Genomic DNA, 13,029 nt, shown 5'->3' with positions numbered 1-13,029 from the left:
AAAGGCTAAGGCCAGAAATTTATCTTTTATGTACCTGTCTGTGGCTCAGTGATCACCTATCCTATCCTCATCAGTATTGATTATCCTCATCAGTATTGATTATCAGAGTATATGTGCAAGTTATCTGTTACTTGGATTAATCACCATGGTCTCATTTCATCAACACAGTCTGTGACATGCGAATAGCTCTGGCCACAGGAGTGGACTTCCACAACAGGCCAAAACTGCAGGCCATTTCTGTGGATATCTGTCGATCTGAAGCCCATCGTCTCCCACTAATGTGCAAGCTCTGCCCATCAAATCTAGTCTCATCGAACTGCCTACAGGTTGGGTCTGTTTGTGTGTGGCACAGAGCGGCGAATTTTTGTGGTTTATCCAAGAACACAGGACTGCAGTGCTCCTCAGTGGGCCAGAGGCCATGGGTGATAGGATAGATTTTGGGAATTGTGATTGTCTCACCGCAAGTGCATTGTACAGTGCAGCATTTTATAGACATTTTATTTATTCTAGTACATTGTGGCACTTTGAAAGTAATTTATATATAAGAGAAAGTATTAACAATAAGAAGAAAATTGCAGTCACTGACGGTTTGTACACTATGTACTCATGTATTCCTCAAAAGAAAATCCACACAATACCTGTAAAATAATAGACAGAACACAGTGACTAATAACCAACAATAACAAACATAGTAGAACCAACATTTTATTGGTGGTCACCTATAGTGTTGGTTTACACAACTCTTCCTTGCCTTATACACTTCTTTCAAGAAGCCTACTTTTTCTGGAGTTATTTCTGAAATCACTGAAGGTACTTTAAATCTGTCTTGTGACTCCAAGGAAATGCATATTTTTGTCACCAATGTGTTTTGTTTTATTGAAATAAAATAATAGCAGTGGTGTTAATGAAACACACATACCATTTGACTTGGTTTCTCCATCTAAAAGAAGTTCACCACAAAGGATGTTGATATTTGTACTTAAGAGTTTTGCTTATATGGGGGAGAAATACAGAAATCCTTACTTTTTTTGGTCAATGTATGTCTTTACTTACCCTTGAGATCTCAAAATTTGTCAGGGAAATCAGGGAATTTCACCTGGGGAAACTTGTATGAGCTGCAAAGAAGATAATTCAGTTGAAGGTCCTGAAGACAAATCAGACTAAAATGAGCACACAGGACCAATTACTTAGTACTTTATTATTACATGCAAATATCAGTCTGTATTTTAAAAATAAACAATATATTATTATACCCTCTGAAATGTAGTTGAGTTTCCTGTCATGGTATCCTTCCAGTACACCAACTCAGTTATTTTTCTCACCAGTTTTTTCTGGGAGGGGTGGAGACCTCTGGTGGGGTGCATTGAGGACTGGCTCAGTCAATCCCCCCATGTCTAGGTGACATTTCAATGTCTAGGTGAGTACACACGTGAAAATTTTCCAACGAGAAAATGCCTCTAATCTGCTGCATGTAATTACGTAATTAGGTCATGGAGTTGCTGGACAGGATAATACTTGCACCTTCCACACTAATAGCTCTGCACATATTGAGCGATTTTCCCACTGATTTTTTCTTCGTGGGAAGGGGAAGTGGGGGAGAAGAGGGGAGGGCTGGGGAAATTCCCAGAAGGGGAAAGGGTAATTAATTGATCAATTTAATTAATTAATTAATTAGATAATAAAGTATGCTTCTACGAGTGAAGGAGAGGGGATAGGTGTTGCAATGTCCCAGAGTAGTGGCAGAGGAGGAGGGTTCATTTAGGCGAAATATTCTAGCAACCTGATGAGGCAACCACAGAATTGCAAGGTTTAGGGTGAAAATGCCATTTTGTTACTCCTAAAAGTAAGAAGTCCTATGCAGAAAAAATTATCAGGGACATGATCATTGGGGTACTCCCAACAGGGATTTCAGCTCAAGGCACTTCAACTTGAAGACCCATCATTAGACAAAGTTTTGGACTTAGCATAAAGCTTCGAAGTAAAGCGAGCAGCAGGCAAGAAACTAAAGTTGTGGATCGATATAGCAGCCATCAATGTAAACACATCTGAGCCAGCAACCAATGGACACACTAGTGGCGATTTGGATGTAGCAACAGTACAAGTGAGATGCTGTAGCATTAATCGACAATGTCCTCTGACCCACTCGAGCCGATCAAACCGGTCTTGGGTACCGGAACAATTGGCGTCTTGCCCAGATAGTTTTGAAAAACATCAATCTGAAGACAGTCCTGATAGACGGGGTAATTGTCAACACTTTCCTTCCAACAGGCATATAGCTTCTGTAAGTCCAATCAGGCAAGACAGCCTCCTGCCCAACAGATGGATGTTAATTTGTAGCCACAATAGACCATCAAGAGACCTCCAATAAGCTTTTTGTTCCTGTGCAAATTACAGAGAAACCAGTTGAGTTGCAAGTGGACACCAGCACAGACATGAGCATTCTGAATGCACATGTCTGAAACTTAGAGCTCCTACCTTGCAGTAAACGATGAGATGTCTAATGGTGTGTAACAAACATACCATCCCAGCATGTGGTCAAGTTGAACTGCCAACAAAATATCATAATTTCACCTGCCACATTACCTTCTTAGTCGTTAACAGTGATTCTTCTGAGAACTAGTTTGGACTGGACTCTTTTGAGAAATTTGGATTTGCAATAGACAATTCTGTGAATTTGGTATCCGAAGATGTTCTGTACTGAGACATAGAGACACTTTGCCAGGATTATCAGGACCTGTTCACCCTGGAACTTGGCACTGCAAAGGATTGTGAGGCGCAGATCACACTGAAACAAAATGCACAGCCTCAGTACTTTCAAGCCCATGCCATTCTGTTAGCTCTCAGAGACCACGTAAAGAAAGAATTGGATTGCCTAACTGCAATTGGAGTTCTAGAACCTATTCCTTCTAGTCAATAGGCTACCCCATTAGTCACAGTACGAAAGCCACAGGTAGAGGTTCGCCTATGTGATGATTTTATACTGCCAATGTCCAGTCAGAGATTGACTCATATTGAATTCCAAACCGGAAAATTTACTGTCAAAATTAAAAGATGGAAACTTCTTCTCTAAAACAGACCTACTGGATGCATAACTCCAACTTCCCCTTGATGTGGAATCTTGGCAGTTTCTTACACTTAACATGCCACATGGGCTTTATCATTTGAAATGCTTAATGTTTGGTATAGCAAATGCCCTGGAATTTTCCAATTGTTTCTGGAACAATTAGTACTCAAAATGGATAGACGTATTAACTATATAGACCATATCATTGTAACAGGGACAACCATGGAGGAACACCTTCGCAATCTGAAATCTTTATTCAACATCTTAAAGAGAGGCTGGCCTAAACAGCAGAAAAGAAAAATGTTGTTTTTTCCAGACAGAGTTTGAGTACACTGGCAATATTATTTCCAGCTCAGGCATTCAACAACTGGATAAACACGTCGAAGCCATAATCAGACTTTCCAAACCAACAACAGTTAAGTAACTTTGTTCCTTACTGGAGAATATATTGTACTGCTGAAAGTTCTTACCCGCAGTGGCAATGGAAACTCCCCCTTCCCCCTTATACCAGCTATGCAAAAAAGGGCTGCCTTTCCAGTGAACACCAGCTTGTGAGCACGCCTTTCACAGGTTGAGATCCCAGTTGTTGACGGCCCTGTGCCTCAAACATTTTGATCCAACAAAACCGATAGTTGCTGCAATGGATGCATCTGATACAGGTATGGAGCAGTCTTGGCACACAGGGAGGCAGATGGCTCTGAGCACTCTGTGGCCAATGCATCAAAAACATTGACTGTCATGCAAGCACTGGCCATTATCTTCACATTAAAGAAAGCCCACATTTTTGTTTATGGCTCAAAGTTTCAATTTATCACAGACTGTGAACCGCTGATCTTATTCAGTCCAGCACCAAAGATTCTAGACTGGACTGCTCTTCACCTCCAGCACGGGGCTTTATTTTGAGTGGACTTCTGCAACACGACTGAGCATGCCAATGCTGATGCCCTCTGCTGCCTTCCGTAAGGACCTGATCCAGAATTTGACAAATTGTATTTTCACATCGATGAAGAAGCAGACACCACTATAGATTATTTTCCCATTACCAGCTCATGGGTTACAGATGCAACTGGTAACGACAAGGTCCGGGTCAGGAAGTGCTACACAGTGGTGGATCTGCTGTTTGATGTTGATTTGACTGCACTCTGGTCTTAGAATCCGAATGCTGTACTGGAATTTGGACTTAAATGTTCACCTGGCTTGGGATGTCAACGGACTTGTGATTTCTGCCAGAATTCTGCAGTTCACTTGCACTTCTTGGACATTGGCATAATCATCATCAGTTTATATAATTTACTTAAAGAGTTCATCAACAAGTTGGTGCTTGTTAAAAGAATTATTTTGTATCAGTGTTGTGTCAATAAACCATATAATGGTGATATATTTACAGGGCTATTACAAGTGATTGAAGCGATTTCATAAATTCACTGTAGCTCCATTCATTGACATATGGTCATGAGACACTACAGTTGCGTAAAAAAACTCATAAAGTTTTGTTCGGCTGAAGCCGCACGTCAGGTTTCTGCCGCCAGAGCGGTCGAGAGCGCAGTGAGACAAAATGGCGACAGGAGCCGAGAAAGCGTATTTTTGAAATGCACTCACATCAGTCAGTCATAACAGTGAAACGACACTTCAGGATGAAGTTCAACAAAGATCCACCAACTGCTAACCCCATTCGGCGATGGTATGTGCAGTTTATAGCTTCTGGATGCCTCTGTAAGGGGAAATCAATGGATCGGCCTGCAGTGAGCGAAGAAACGGTTGAACGCGTGTGGGCAAGTTTCATGCGTAGCCCACGGAAGTCGATGAATAAAGCAAGCAGGGAGCTAAACGTACCACAGCCGATGGTTTGGAAAATCTTACGGAAAAGGCTAAAGCAGAAGCCTTACCATTTACAATTGCTACAAGCCCTGACACCCGATGACAAAGTCAAACGCTTTGAATTTTCGGCACGGTTGCAACAGCTCATGGAAGAGGATGCGTTCAGTGCGAAATTTGTTTTCAGTGATGAAGCAACATTTTTTCTTAATGGTGAAGTGAACAGACACAATGTGCGAATCTGGGCGGTAGAGAATCCTCACGCAATTGTGCAGCAAATTCGCAATTCACCAGAAGTTAATGTGTTTTGTGTAATCTCACGGTTTAAAGTTTACGGCCCCTTTTTCTTCTGCAAAAAAAAAAAAAAAAAAACGTTACAGGACACGTGTATCTGGACATGCTGGAAAATTGGCTCACGCCACAACTGGAGGCCAACAGTGCCGACTTCATCTTTCAACAGGATGGTGCTCCACCGCACTTCCATCATGATGTTCAGCATTTCTTAAACAGGAGATTGGAAAAACGATGGATCGGTCGTGGTGGAGATCATGATCAGCAATTGATGTCATGGCCTCCACACTCTCCCAACTTAGCCCCATGCGATTTCTTTCTGTGGGGTTATGTGAAAGATTCAGTGTTTAAACCTCCTCTACCAAGAAACATGCCAGAACTGCGAGCTTGCATCAACGATGCTTTCGAACTCATTGTTGGGGACATGCTGTGCCGAGTGTGGGAGGAACTTGATTATCGGCTTGATGTCTGCCGAATCACTAAAGGGGCACATATCGAACATTTGTGAATGCCTAAAAAAACTTTTTGAGTTTTTGTATGTGTGTGCAAAGCATTGTGAAAATATCTCAAATAATAAAATTATTGTAGAGCTGTGAAATCGCTTCAATCATTTGTAATAACCCTGTATTGTGTTATTCCTGGTTATAACAATTATTACGATCTCTGTGAAGTAATTGAATTTCGTGTAGTGGGATTCTTCCAGTCCACCAGCTCAGCAATTTTTCCTGCCAGTGGGGGAGAGGAGGCAATGGTGGCATTGTGCACTAGCTGAGTCGATCCCTGAACATCAAGGTGTTCGCACATGGGAAAATTTTTCAACAAGACAGCATCTCCAACCTGCAGGAGTGTAATTCTGTAATTAGGACATATAGTTTCTGGACAGGGTAAAACTTTGAACCCTCCTCATCAATAGCACTGCACAGATTGAGCGAATTTCCCACCACTTTTTTTCTGTGTTAGGTGGGGATGTGGGGGGGGGGAGGGCTGGGGTATTTCCCAGGAGAGGAGTGGGTATTTAATTGATCAATTACGTTAATTTGTCAATTAAACTGATATCAAAAGTGTGCTTATATCAGTGAAGGGGAAGGGGTGGGTTGAAGATTTGTCAGAGTAGTGGTGGAGGAGGGAGGGGGGGGGGAGGTTTGGGAGGTTTCTCAGAAGGATGGATTAACTCCAGGGGTCATAAATCAATCCACATGGTGTCATAAATTAATTAGCATACCAGTAGGTTTGCCCCTTATTGTATGCTTGCCCCTGAATGTATGAAACCAGCACAAACAAAAGTGCCAGAACCCACTTTGCCCTACTATTCTCATTGATGCCTTGAATAGTGAACTGCTGCTAGAGGAGCACTACCTAATGCTGTACAACGACCTGAAATACATAATTTCTGTTTTAAATTGAATATAGTTAAATTATAGCGTGTAATGTCACTCTGATCTTGCATAATAGCCATATTCTCGATGTTATGTTGACTACCAACACTTTGAAACAATGTTCTTCATCACAGAGATAGCAACATCAAGATTTGTCTTATAGTTTCATTCGAATGGATGAGATGAGTTTTTTGAAGCAGCTCGCCATTACTGAAACAGATATTTACCAACAAGGTGCAAACATGAGCCTGTCCATAAACGGAGAGTTAGGTGTTCATACACTACTGGCCATTAAAATTGCTACACCATGAAGATGACAGGCTACAGATGCAAAATTTAACCGACAGGAAGAAGAAGCTGTGATATGCAAATGATTAACTTTTCAGAGCATTCACACAAGGCTGGCGTCAGTGGCGACACCTACAAAATGCTGACATGAGGAAAGTTTCCAACCGATTTCTCATACACAAACAGCAGTTGACTGGCGTTGCCTGGTGAAACGTTGTTGTGATGCCTCGTGTAAGGAGGAGAAATGCGTACCATCATGTTTCCAACTTTGATAAAGGTCGGAATGTAGCCTATTGTGATTGTGGTTTATCGTATCGTGACACTGCTGCTCGCTTTGGTCGAGATCCAATGACTATTAGCAGAATATGGAATCGGTGGGTTCAGGAGGGTAATACGGAATGCTGTGCTGGATCCCAATGGTCTTGTATCGCTAGCAGTCGAGATGACAGGCATCATATCCACATGGCTGTAACAGATCGTGCAGCAACGTCTCGATCCCTGAGTCAACAGATGGGGATGTTTGGAAGACAACAACCATCTGCACAAACAGTTCGATGACATTTGCAGCAGCATTAACTATCAGCTCGGAGACCATGGCTGCTGTTGCCCTTGATACTGCATCACAGACAGGAGCGCCTGCGATTGTGTACTCAACTACAAACCTGGGTGCACGAATGGCAAAACGTCATTTTTTCGGATGAATACAGGTTCTGTTTACAGCATCATGATGGTCGCAAGTGCGTTTGGCGACATCATGGTGAACACACATTGGAAGCATGGATTTGTCATCGCCATAATGGCGTATCACCCGGCGTGATGGTATGGGGTGCCACTGGTTACACATCTCGGTCACCTCTTGTTCTCATTGAAGGCACTTTGAACAGTGGACGTTACATTTCAGATGTGTTACGACCCATGGCTCTACCCTTCATTCGATCCCTGTGAAACCCTACACTTCAGCAGGATAATGCACGACCGCATGTTGCAGGTACTGTACGGGCCTTTCTGGATACAGAAAATGTTCAACTGCTGCCCTGGCGAGCACATTCTCCAGATCTCTCTCCAACTGATAACATCTGGTCAATAGTGGCCGAGCAACTGGCTCGTCACAATACGCCAGTCACTACTCTTGAAGAACTGTGGTATCGTGTTGAAGCTGCATGGGCAGCTGTACCTGTACACGCCATCCACGCTCTGTTTGACTCAATGCCCAGGCATATCAAGGCCGTTATTACGGCCAGAGGTGGTTGTTCTGGGTACTGATTTCTCAGGATCTATGCACCTAAATTGCGTGAAAATGTAATCACATGTCAGTTCTAGTATAATATATTTGTCCAATGAATACCCGTTTATCATCTGCATTTCTTCTTGGTGTAGCAATTGTAATGGCCAGTAGTGTATTTTACAGAAAGTTTCACAATAGCTAAAACTTCAAGTGTGTGAGTTGTGTTTACTTTCAGAAGTAGACTGGCAGCCATGTTGATTTCTGGTCACTGGGGAAACATTCCATTCGTTTGCCTTTACAACAAGAATTGCACCAGATATATAATTTATAATAAATAACATCGACTTTTGAGATAATACTTCTTTTAAATGAATAAGAAAGACTGAGAATCTCGTACAAAACAAAAAGTGACAAAAAAATGTTGGCAAAGAGTCCCCTCTACTGTCATCTTTATTATGCAAGATGCATGACGCTCCCACTGCAGATTGGTGGTGGATAAATCATTGTGCCATATTGTGTTCGTAACACACAAGTTATAGCAATAAGAACTTCAACTATAAGAAACCGTTTACTTCCTATACGTAGTTTCGTATCTATATCTACAGCTACATCTTTGTGGCTCTTCAAATCACACTTAAGTGCCTTCACATTAACACTGTATTATTCTACTCTCAGTATTCTACTATCAGTTGCTGACCCTCGAATCATGAAACGACGCGACGCAGTCATGTTTTGATTCATGAGGGTCAGCAACTGATAAAAAAAAAGGGGCCCCGCGGGGTCCCAAGGTCGCGATGGCGGCGGTTCCTGTCCCGCTGAGATAATTTGTCCTTTTAGGACAATTATCTGGGCAAGCACCCACGCCAGCAAAAGGTTGCCTGACACATGCTGTTTGATAACGTAATGTATATAAAAGGTGGTAATGATTTATTTAATTTAGTCAGCAAAATGTCTTGGGTAAATCAGTATTTAAGCACGGGCAACCATGGCTCTATACAATACGATGGAGGTGTTTTATATTCGGGACATGAGGAAGACATTGAAATGGCGGAAACAATTCCATTAACAAATATTAATCGTTCTCGGGGGGAGGGGGGGGGGGGGGGAGGGAGAGGAGTACCTGTGTTTACATGAGTCAGAAATCATAAACAAAACCCACACCTCTACTACAACAATACATTGGCTACGTACTGTGTACAATCACGGATGTTAACAGCGCGGTATCTTCACAACCTGTGTCCTCTTTATCGCTCTGTTGACAGAAGTTATACAGTATGATACATTTTTAATAGCTCTTGGAGAGGGTAAGTGTATTCTTGAATAAACTGTACATGGTTCCATTTAAAACATTTAAACAACCCCTTACCCGTTACATCTGTGGGGATTCATAAAACATATACCAAATAATGTTAAAAACATTGGCTGAAACAATTTTCCATTTAAAGCGCCAGGAAAACGTTATTTTGAGTGAGCAAGATAAATGGGACACCTCGGAAAATAATTATTAACTACTAAACTCGATAATGAGAGAAAATGTCCTGCAGCCATTTATCTTAATCAGTCTCCCGGTGTTTTGGACCGATTTCATCTACATCTACATCTACATCTGCATACAAACTCCGCAATCCACCATACGGTGCGTGACAGAGGGTACCTCGTACCACAACTAGCATCTTTTCTCTCTGTTCCACTCTCAAACAGAACGACTAATTGTCGCCCACAAACACAAACTTTAACACAAAACTAAACGTTGTCTCGCTGCTCCTCCGCCATTTTGCGACGAGTGTCAGACATGTACTGTTACACTCGTGGCCAGGGCGCCTGTTGCAGCGGCTCTAGCTCACTGATCTTCTACACGGCTGTTGCTGAACTGTAAAGCCGCAACGAGACAGCGTTGCAATCTGGAATTACAGACAAGCAGTCTTAACGGATCTGGGACACAGCGTGTGCTGTCAAATCACCTACAAATTCAACTAGATCGTATGCACAATAAGAAAAGTCCCTTAATTGGCTTTCTTCCTAATGTTGCTATTTTAATGGTCAGCAGCGTATCAATAGGTGAATAGTACGCTGCTAAGTTTTCATGGTTGTTTCAAATGGTAAAAATGGATCTGAGCACTATGGGACTTAACATCTGAGGTCATCAGTCCTCTAGAACTTAGAACCTAAGGACATCACACACATCCATGCCCGAGGCAGGATTCGAACCTGCAACCGTAGCAGTCGCCCGGTGCTGGACTGAAGCGCCTAGAACCGCGTGGCCACCGGGCCGGCTCATGGTTGTTTCGATCAGAAGCAAGAGACTGGTAGAGTAGGACTCATGATATTTTTAAAATTATTGGCATGTCGATATCTCAATGGAAAAAGTATCGACGTGCCGACCAAAAAAAATATCGGCTGTACACTATAAATATATTGCCAGTTTTAGAGCTGTATATTCAAGTATTTATTTATTATTAGATATTCTGTACGTAAATAAGCTAACAACCTGCTTATCTCTGTTAGAGCAAGAATTGATAGGAAAACGATGCACGTTCACGCTTGGCGATAACCACTTTACTAACAATGGTAACTTCATGTAAGTCGCACAATAAAAAGTGTCTGATGGGCCCGTCGTTTAGTTTCGTGGCATATCGAATTTTTCGGAACACTTCATATCAACTTCCTGTGTGTGTGTTTTTTAATTTCTGCGAACGCCAGCGACCTAGCAACTGTAGTGTCAAAATTGCGTGGTGAAGTTAAACGTTGCAGTTTCTGTTGACAGCGCCGAGCGCGGATTACGTCAGCATTTCCCCTCACAAGTCTCCGCCCACAGAATACACCAGTCTTGACATTTACATTTTTTTTTCATCAGTTTCAGTAAACGTTTTAGAAGAATATATATGAAGATAGTAACTGTTCTCGAAAGAATAGACACCACTGATGACCGTGCAGCTTCTCTACAATAAATGATAATTAATTGAAATCCTCAATTGCCGACAGGTGTAGTTGATATACCTCGATTGGGACAGTCCCGGATATAAAACACCTTCGTCGTATTGTATAGAGCCATGGTTGCCCGGGCTTAAATACTGATTTACCCAAGATATTTTGCTGACTAAATTAAATAAATCATTGCCACCTTTTATATACATTACGTTATCAAACAGCACGTGTCGGGCAACCTTTTGCTGGCGTGGGTACTTGCCCAGATAATTGTCCTAAAAGGACAAATTATCTCAGCGGACCGAGCGAGGTGGCGCAGTGGTTAGACACTGGACTCGCAATCGGGAGGACGACGGTTCAATCCCGCGTCCGGCCATCCTGATTTAGGTTTTCCGTGATTTCCCTAAATCGCTCCAGGCAAATGCCGGGATGGTTCCTTTCAAAGGGCACGGCCGACTTCCTTCCCCGTCCTTCCCTAATCCGATGAGACCGATGACCTCGCTGTCTGGTCTCCTTCCCCGAAACAACCAACCAACCTATCTCAGAGGGACAGGGACCGCCGTCATCGCGACCTTGGGACCCCGAGGGGCTCCTTTTTTTAATCAGTTGCTGACCCTCGAATCATGAAACGACGCGACGCAGTCATGTTTCGATTCATGAGGGTCAGCAACTGATCTTCAGTTGTTAGAGGGTGTATTACGCTCTTCAGTTGTAGGCAACTGCTGTCCACCAATGTAGTAGTGCATTGTCTCTGTTTACTAGTGGAGCGATACATCTGTGGTGAGTACACTGATATGGTTGGCGCGTACTTAAGTCGCGCACCACAACGGACGAGCTGCACAGCGGGTTTATCAACAACAATATCCTAATCACCGTATCCCGCATCATACGACCTTTGCTGCTGTGTACCAACGTCTGCGTGAGGCCGGGTCATGTAGCAGATTACCTGGACAGGCACGCTGCCGCACGGTAAGAACGCTGCAATTTGAGGAAGCTGTCTCGCAGCGCGTGGAGCGGGATCCTTCAGTCAGCACTCGTGCAATTGCACGTAACATGGGTACGAATCAGGCGAATGTAAGAACAGTGCTTCGAGAGCAATTGTTACGTCCATTTCACTTACAGCGTGTCCAAAAAGTGGAACCAGTTGATTATCCATCCAGAGCACAGTTTTCGCAGTGGCACCTGGAACAGTGTGAAATGCATCCTACGTTTACATCCTCTGTTGTTGTTTACCGATGAAGCAACGTTCGGGCGTGATCGAGTCTTCGACATGCACAATTCGCAAGTTTGGAGTGAGAATAACCCACATGCCACAGTTACTAGCGCTCATCAAGTGCGGTTCTTCGTTAATGTGTGGGTCGGTATTGTTGGGGACCGTTTAATTGGGCCATATCTGCTACCTAGGCCATTAAATGGCAGGCACTATTACGATTTTCTCGCCAGAGCATTGCCAGAATTGCTGGAAGACGTCCCGCTCACTACAGGACAACGCATGTGGTTCCAACATGACGGGGCGCTGACGCATTTCAGTCGTCGTGTGCGTCGATTCCTGGACCGACGGTTCCCAGAAAAGTGGATTGGCAGAGGTGGTCCTGTACCATGGCCTGCTCGAGCCCCAGATATGTCCCCTCTGGACTTTTTTGTGTGGGGAGAGATGCGCAACCTTGTTTACGTAACTCCTGTTGCTACAGAGGATCTGGTTGCCCGGATAGCAGCAGCAGCAGCAGCAGCAGCAGTAATTCAGGATACTCCCGGGGTTTTTGCCCGTGTCAGACAGAAGATGATCCGACGGTGTAACCTTTGCTTACGTGTCAATGGAGGCATTTTTTAAAATCTACTGTAACTGAAATTGGTTTGTGTTAATGTGTTGGGTGTTGGTCATAAAAAAAAAATGGAAAAGTGTTTGTTGGTTTAATTAATTTGCCGCCAGAGAAATCTTCCTCTACTGCTTTAAATACTCCTCATAGGAAAAAATAACATTAGTGAAAAATATTTGTTTTGATGTCCCCTACAACCTCCCAGAGTTTGTCGGTTTAAATACTTTT

This window comes from Schistocerca serialis, chromosome 6, assembly GCF_023864345.2.
Source record: "Schistocerca serialis cubense isolate TAMUIC-IGC-003099 chromosome 6, iqSchSeri2.2, whole genome shotgun sequence".
Classification (NCBI taxonomy): domain Eukaryota; kingdom Metazoa; phylum Arthropoda; class Insecta; order Orthoptera; family Acrididae; genus Schistocerca; species Schistocerca serialis.
This window is presented reverse-complemented; position numbering follows the sequence as displayed.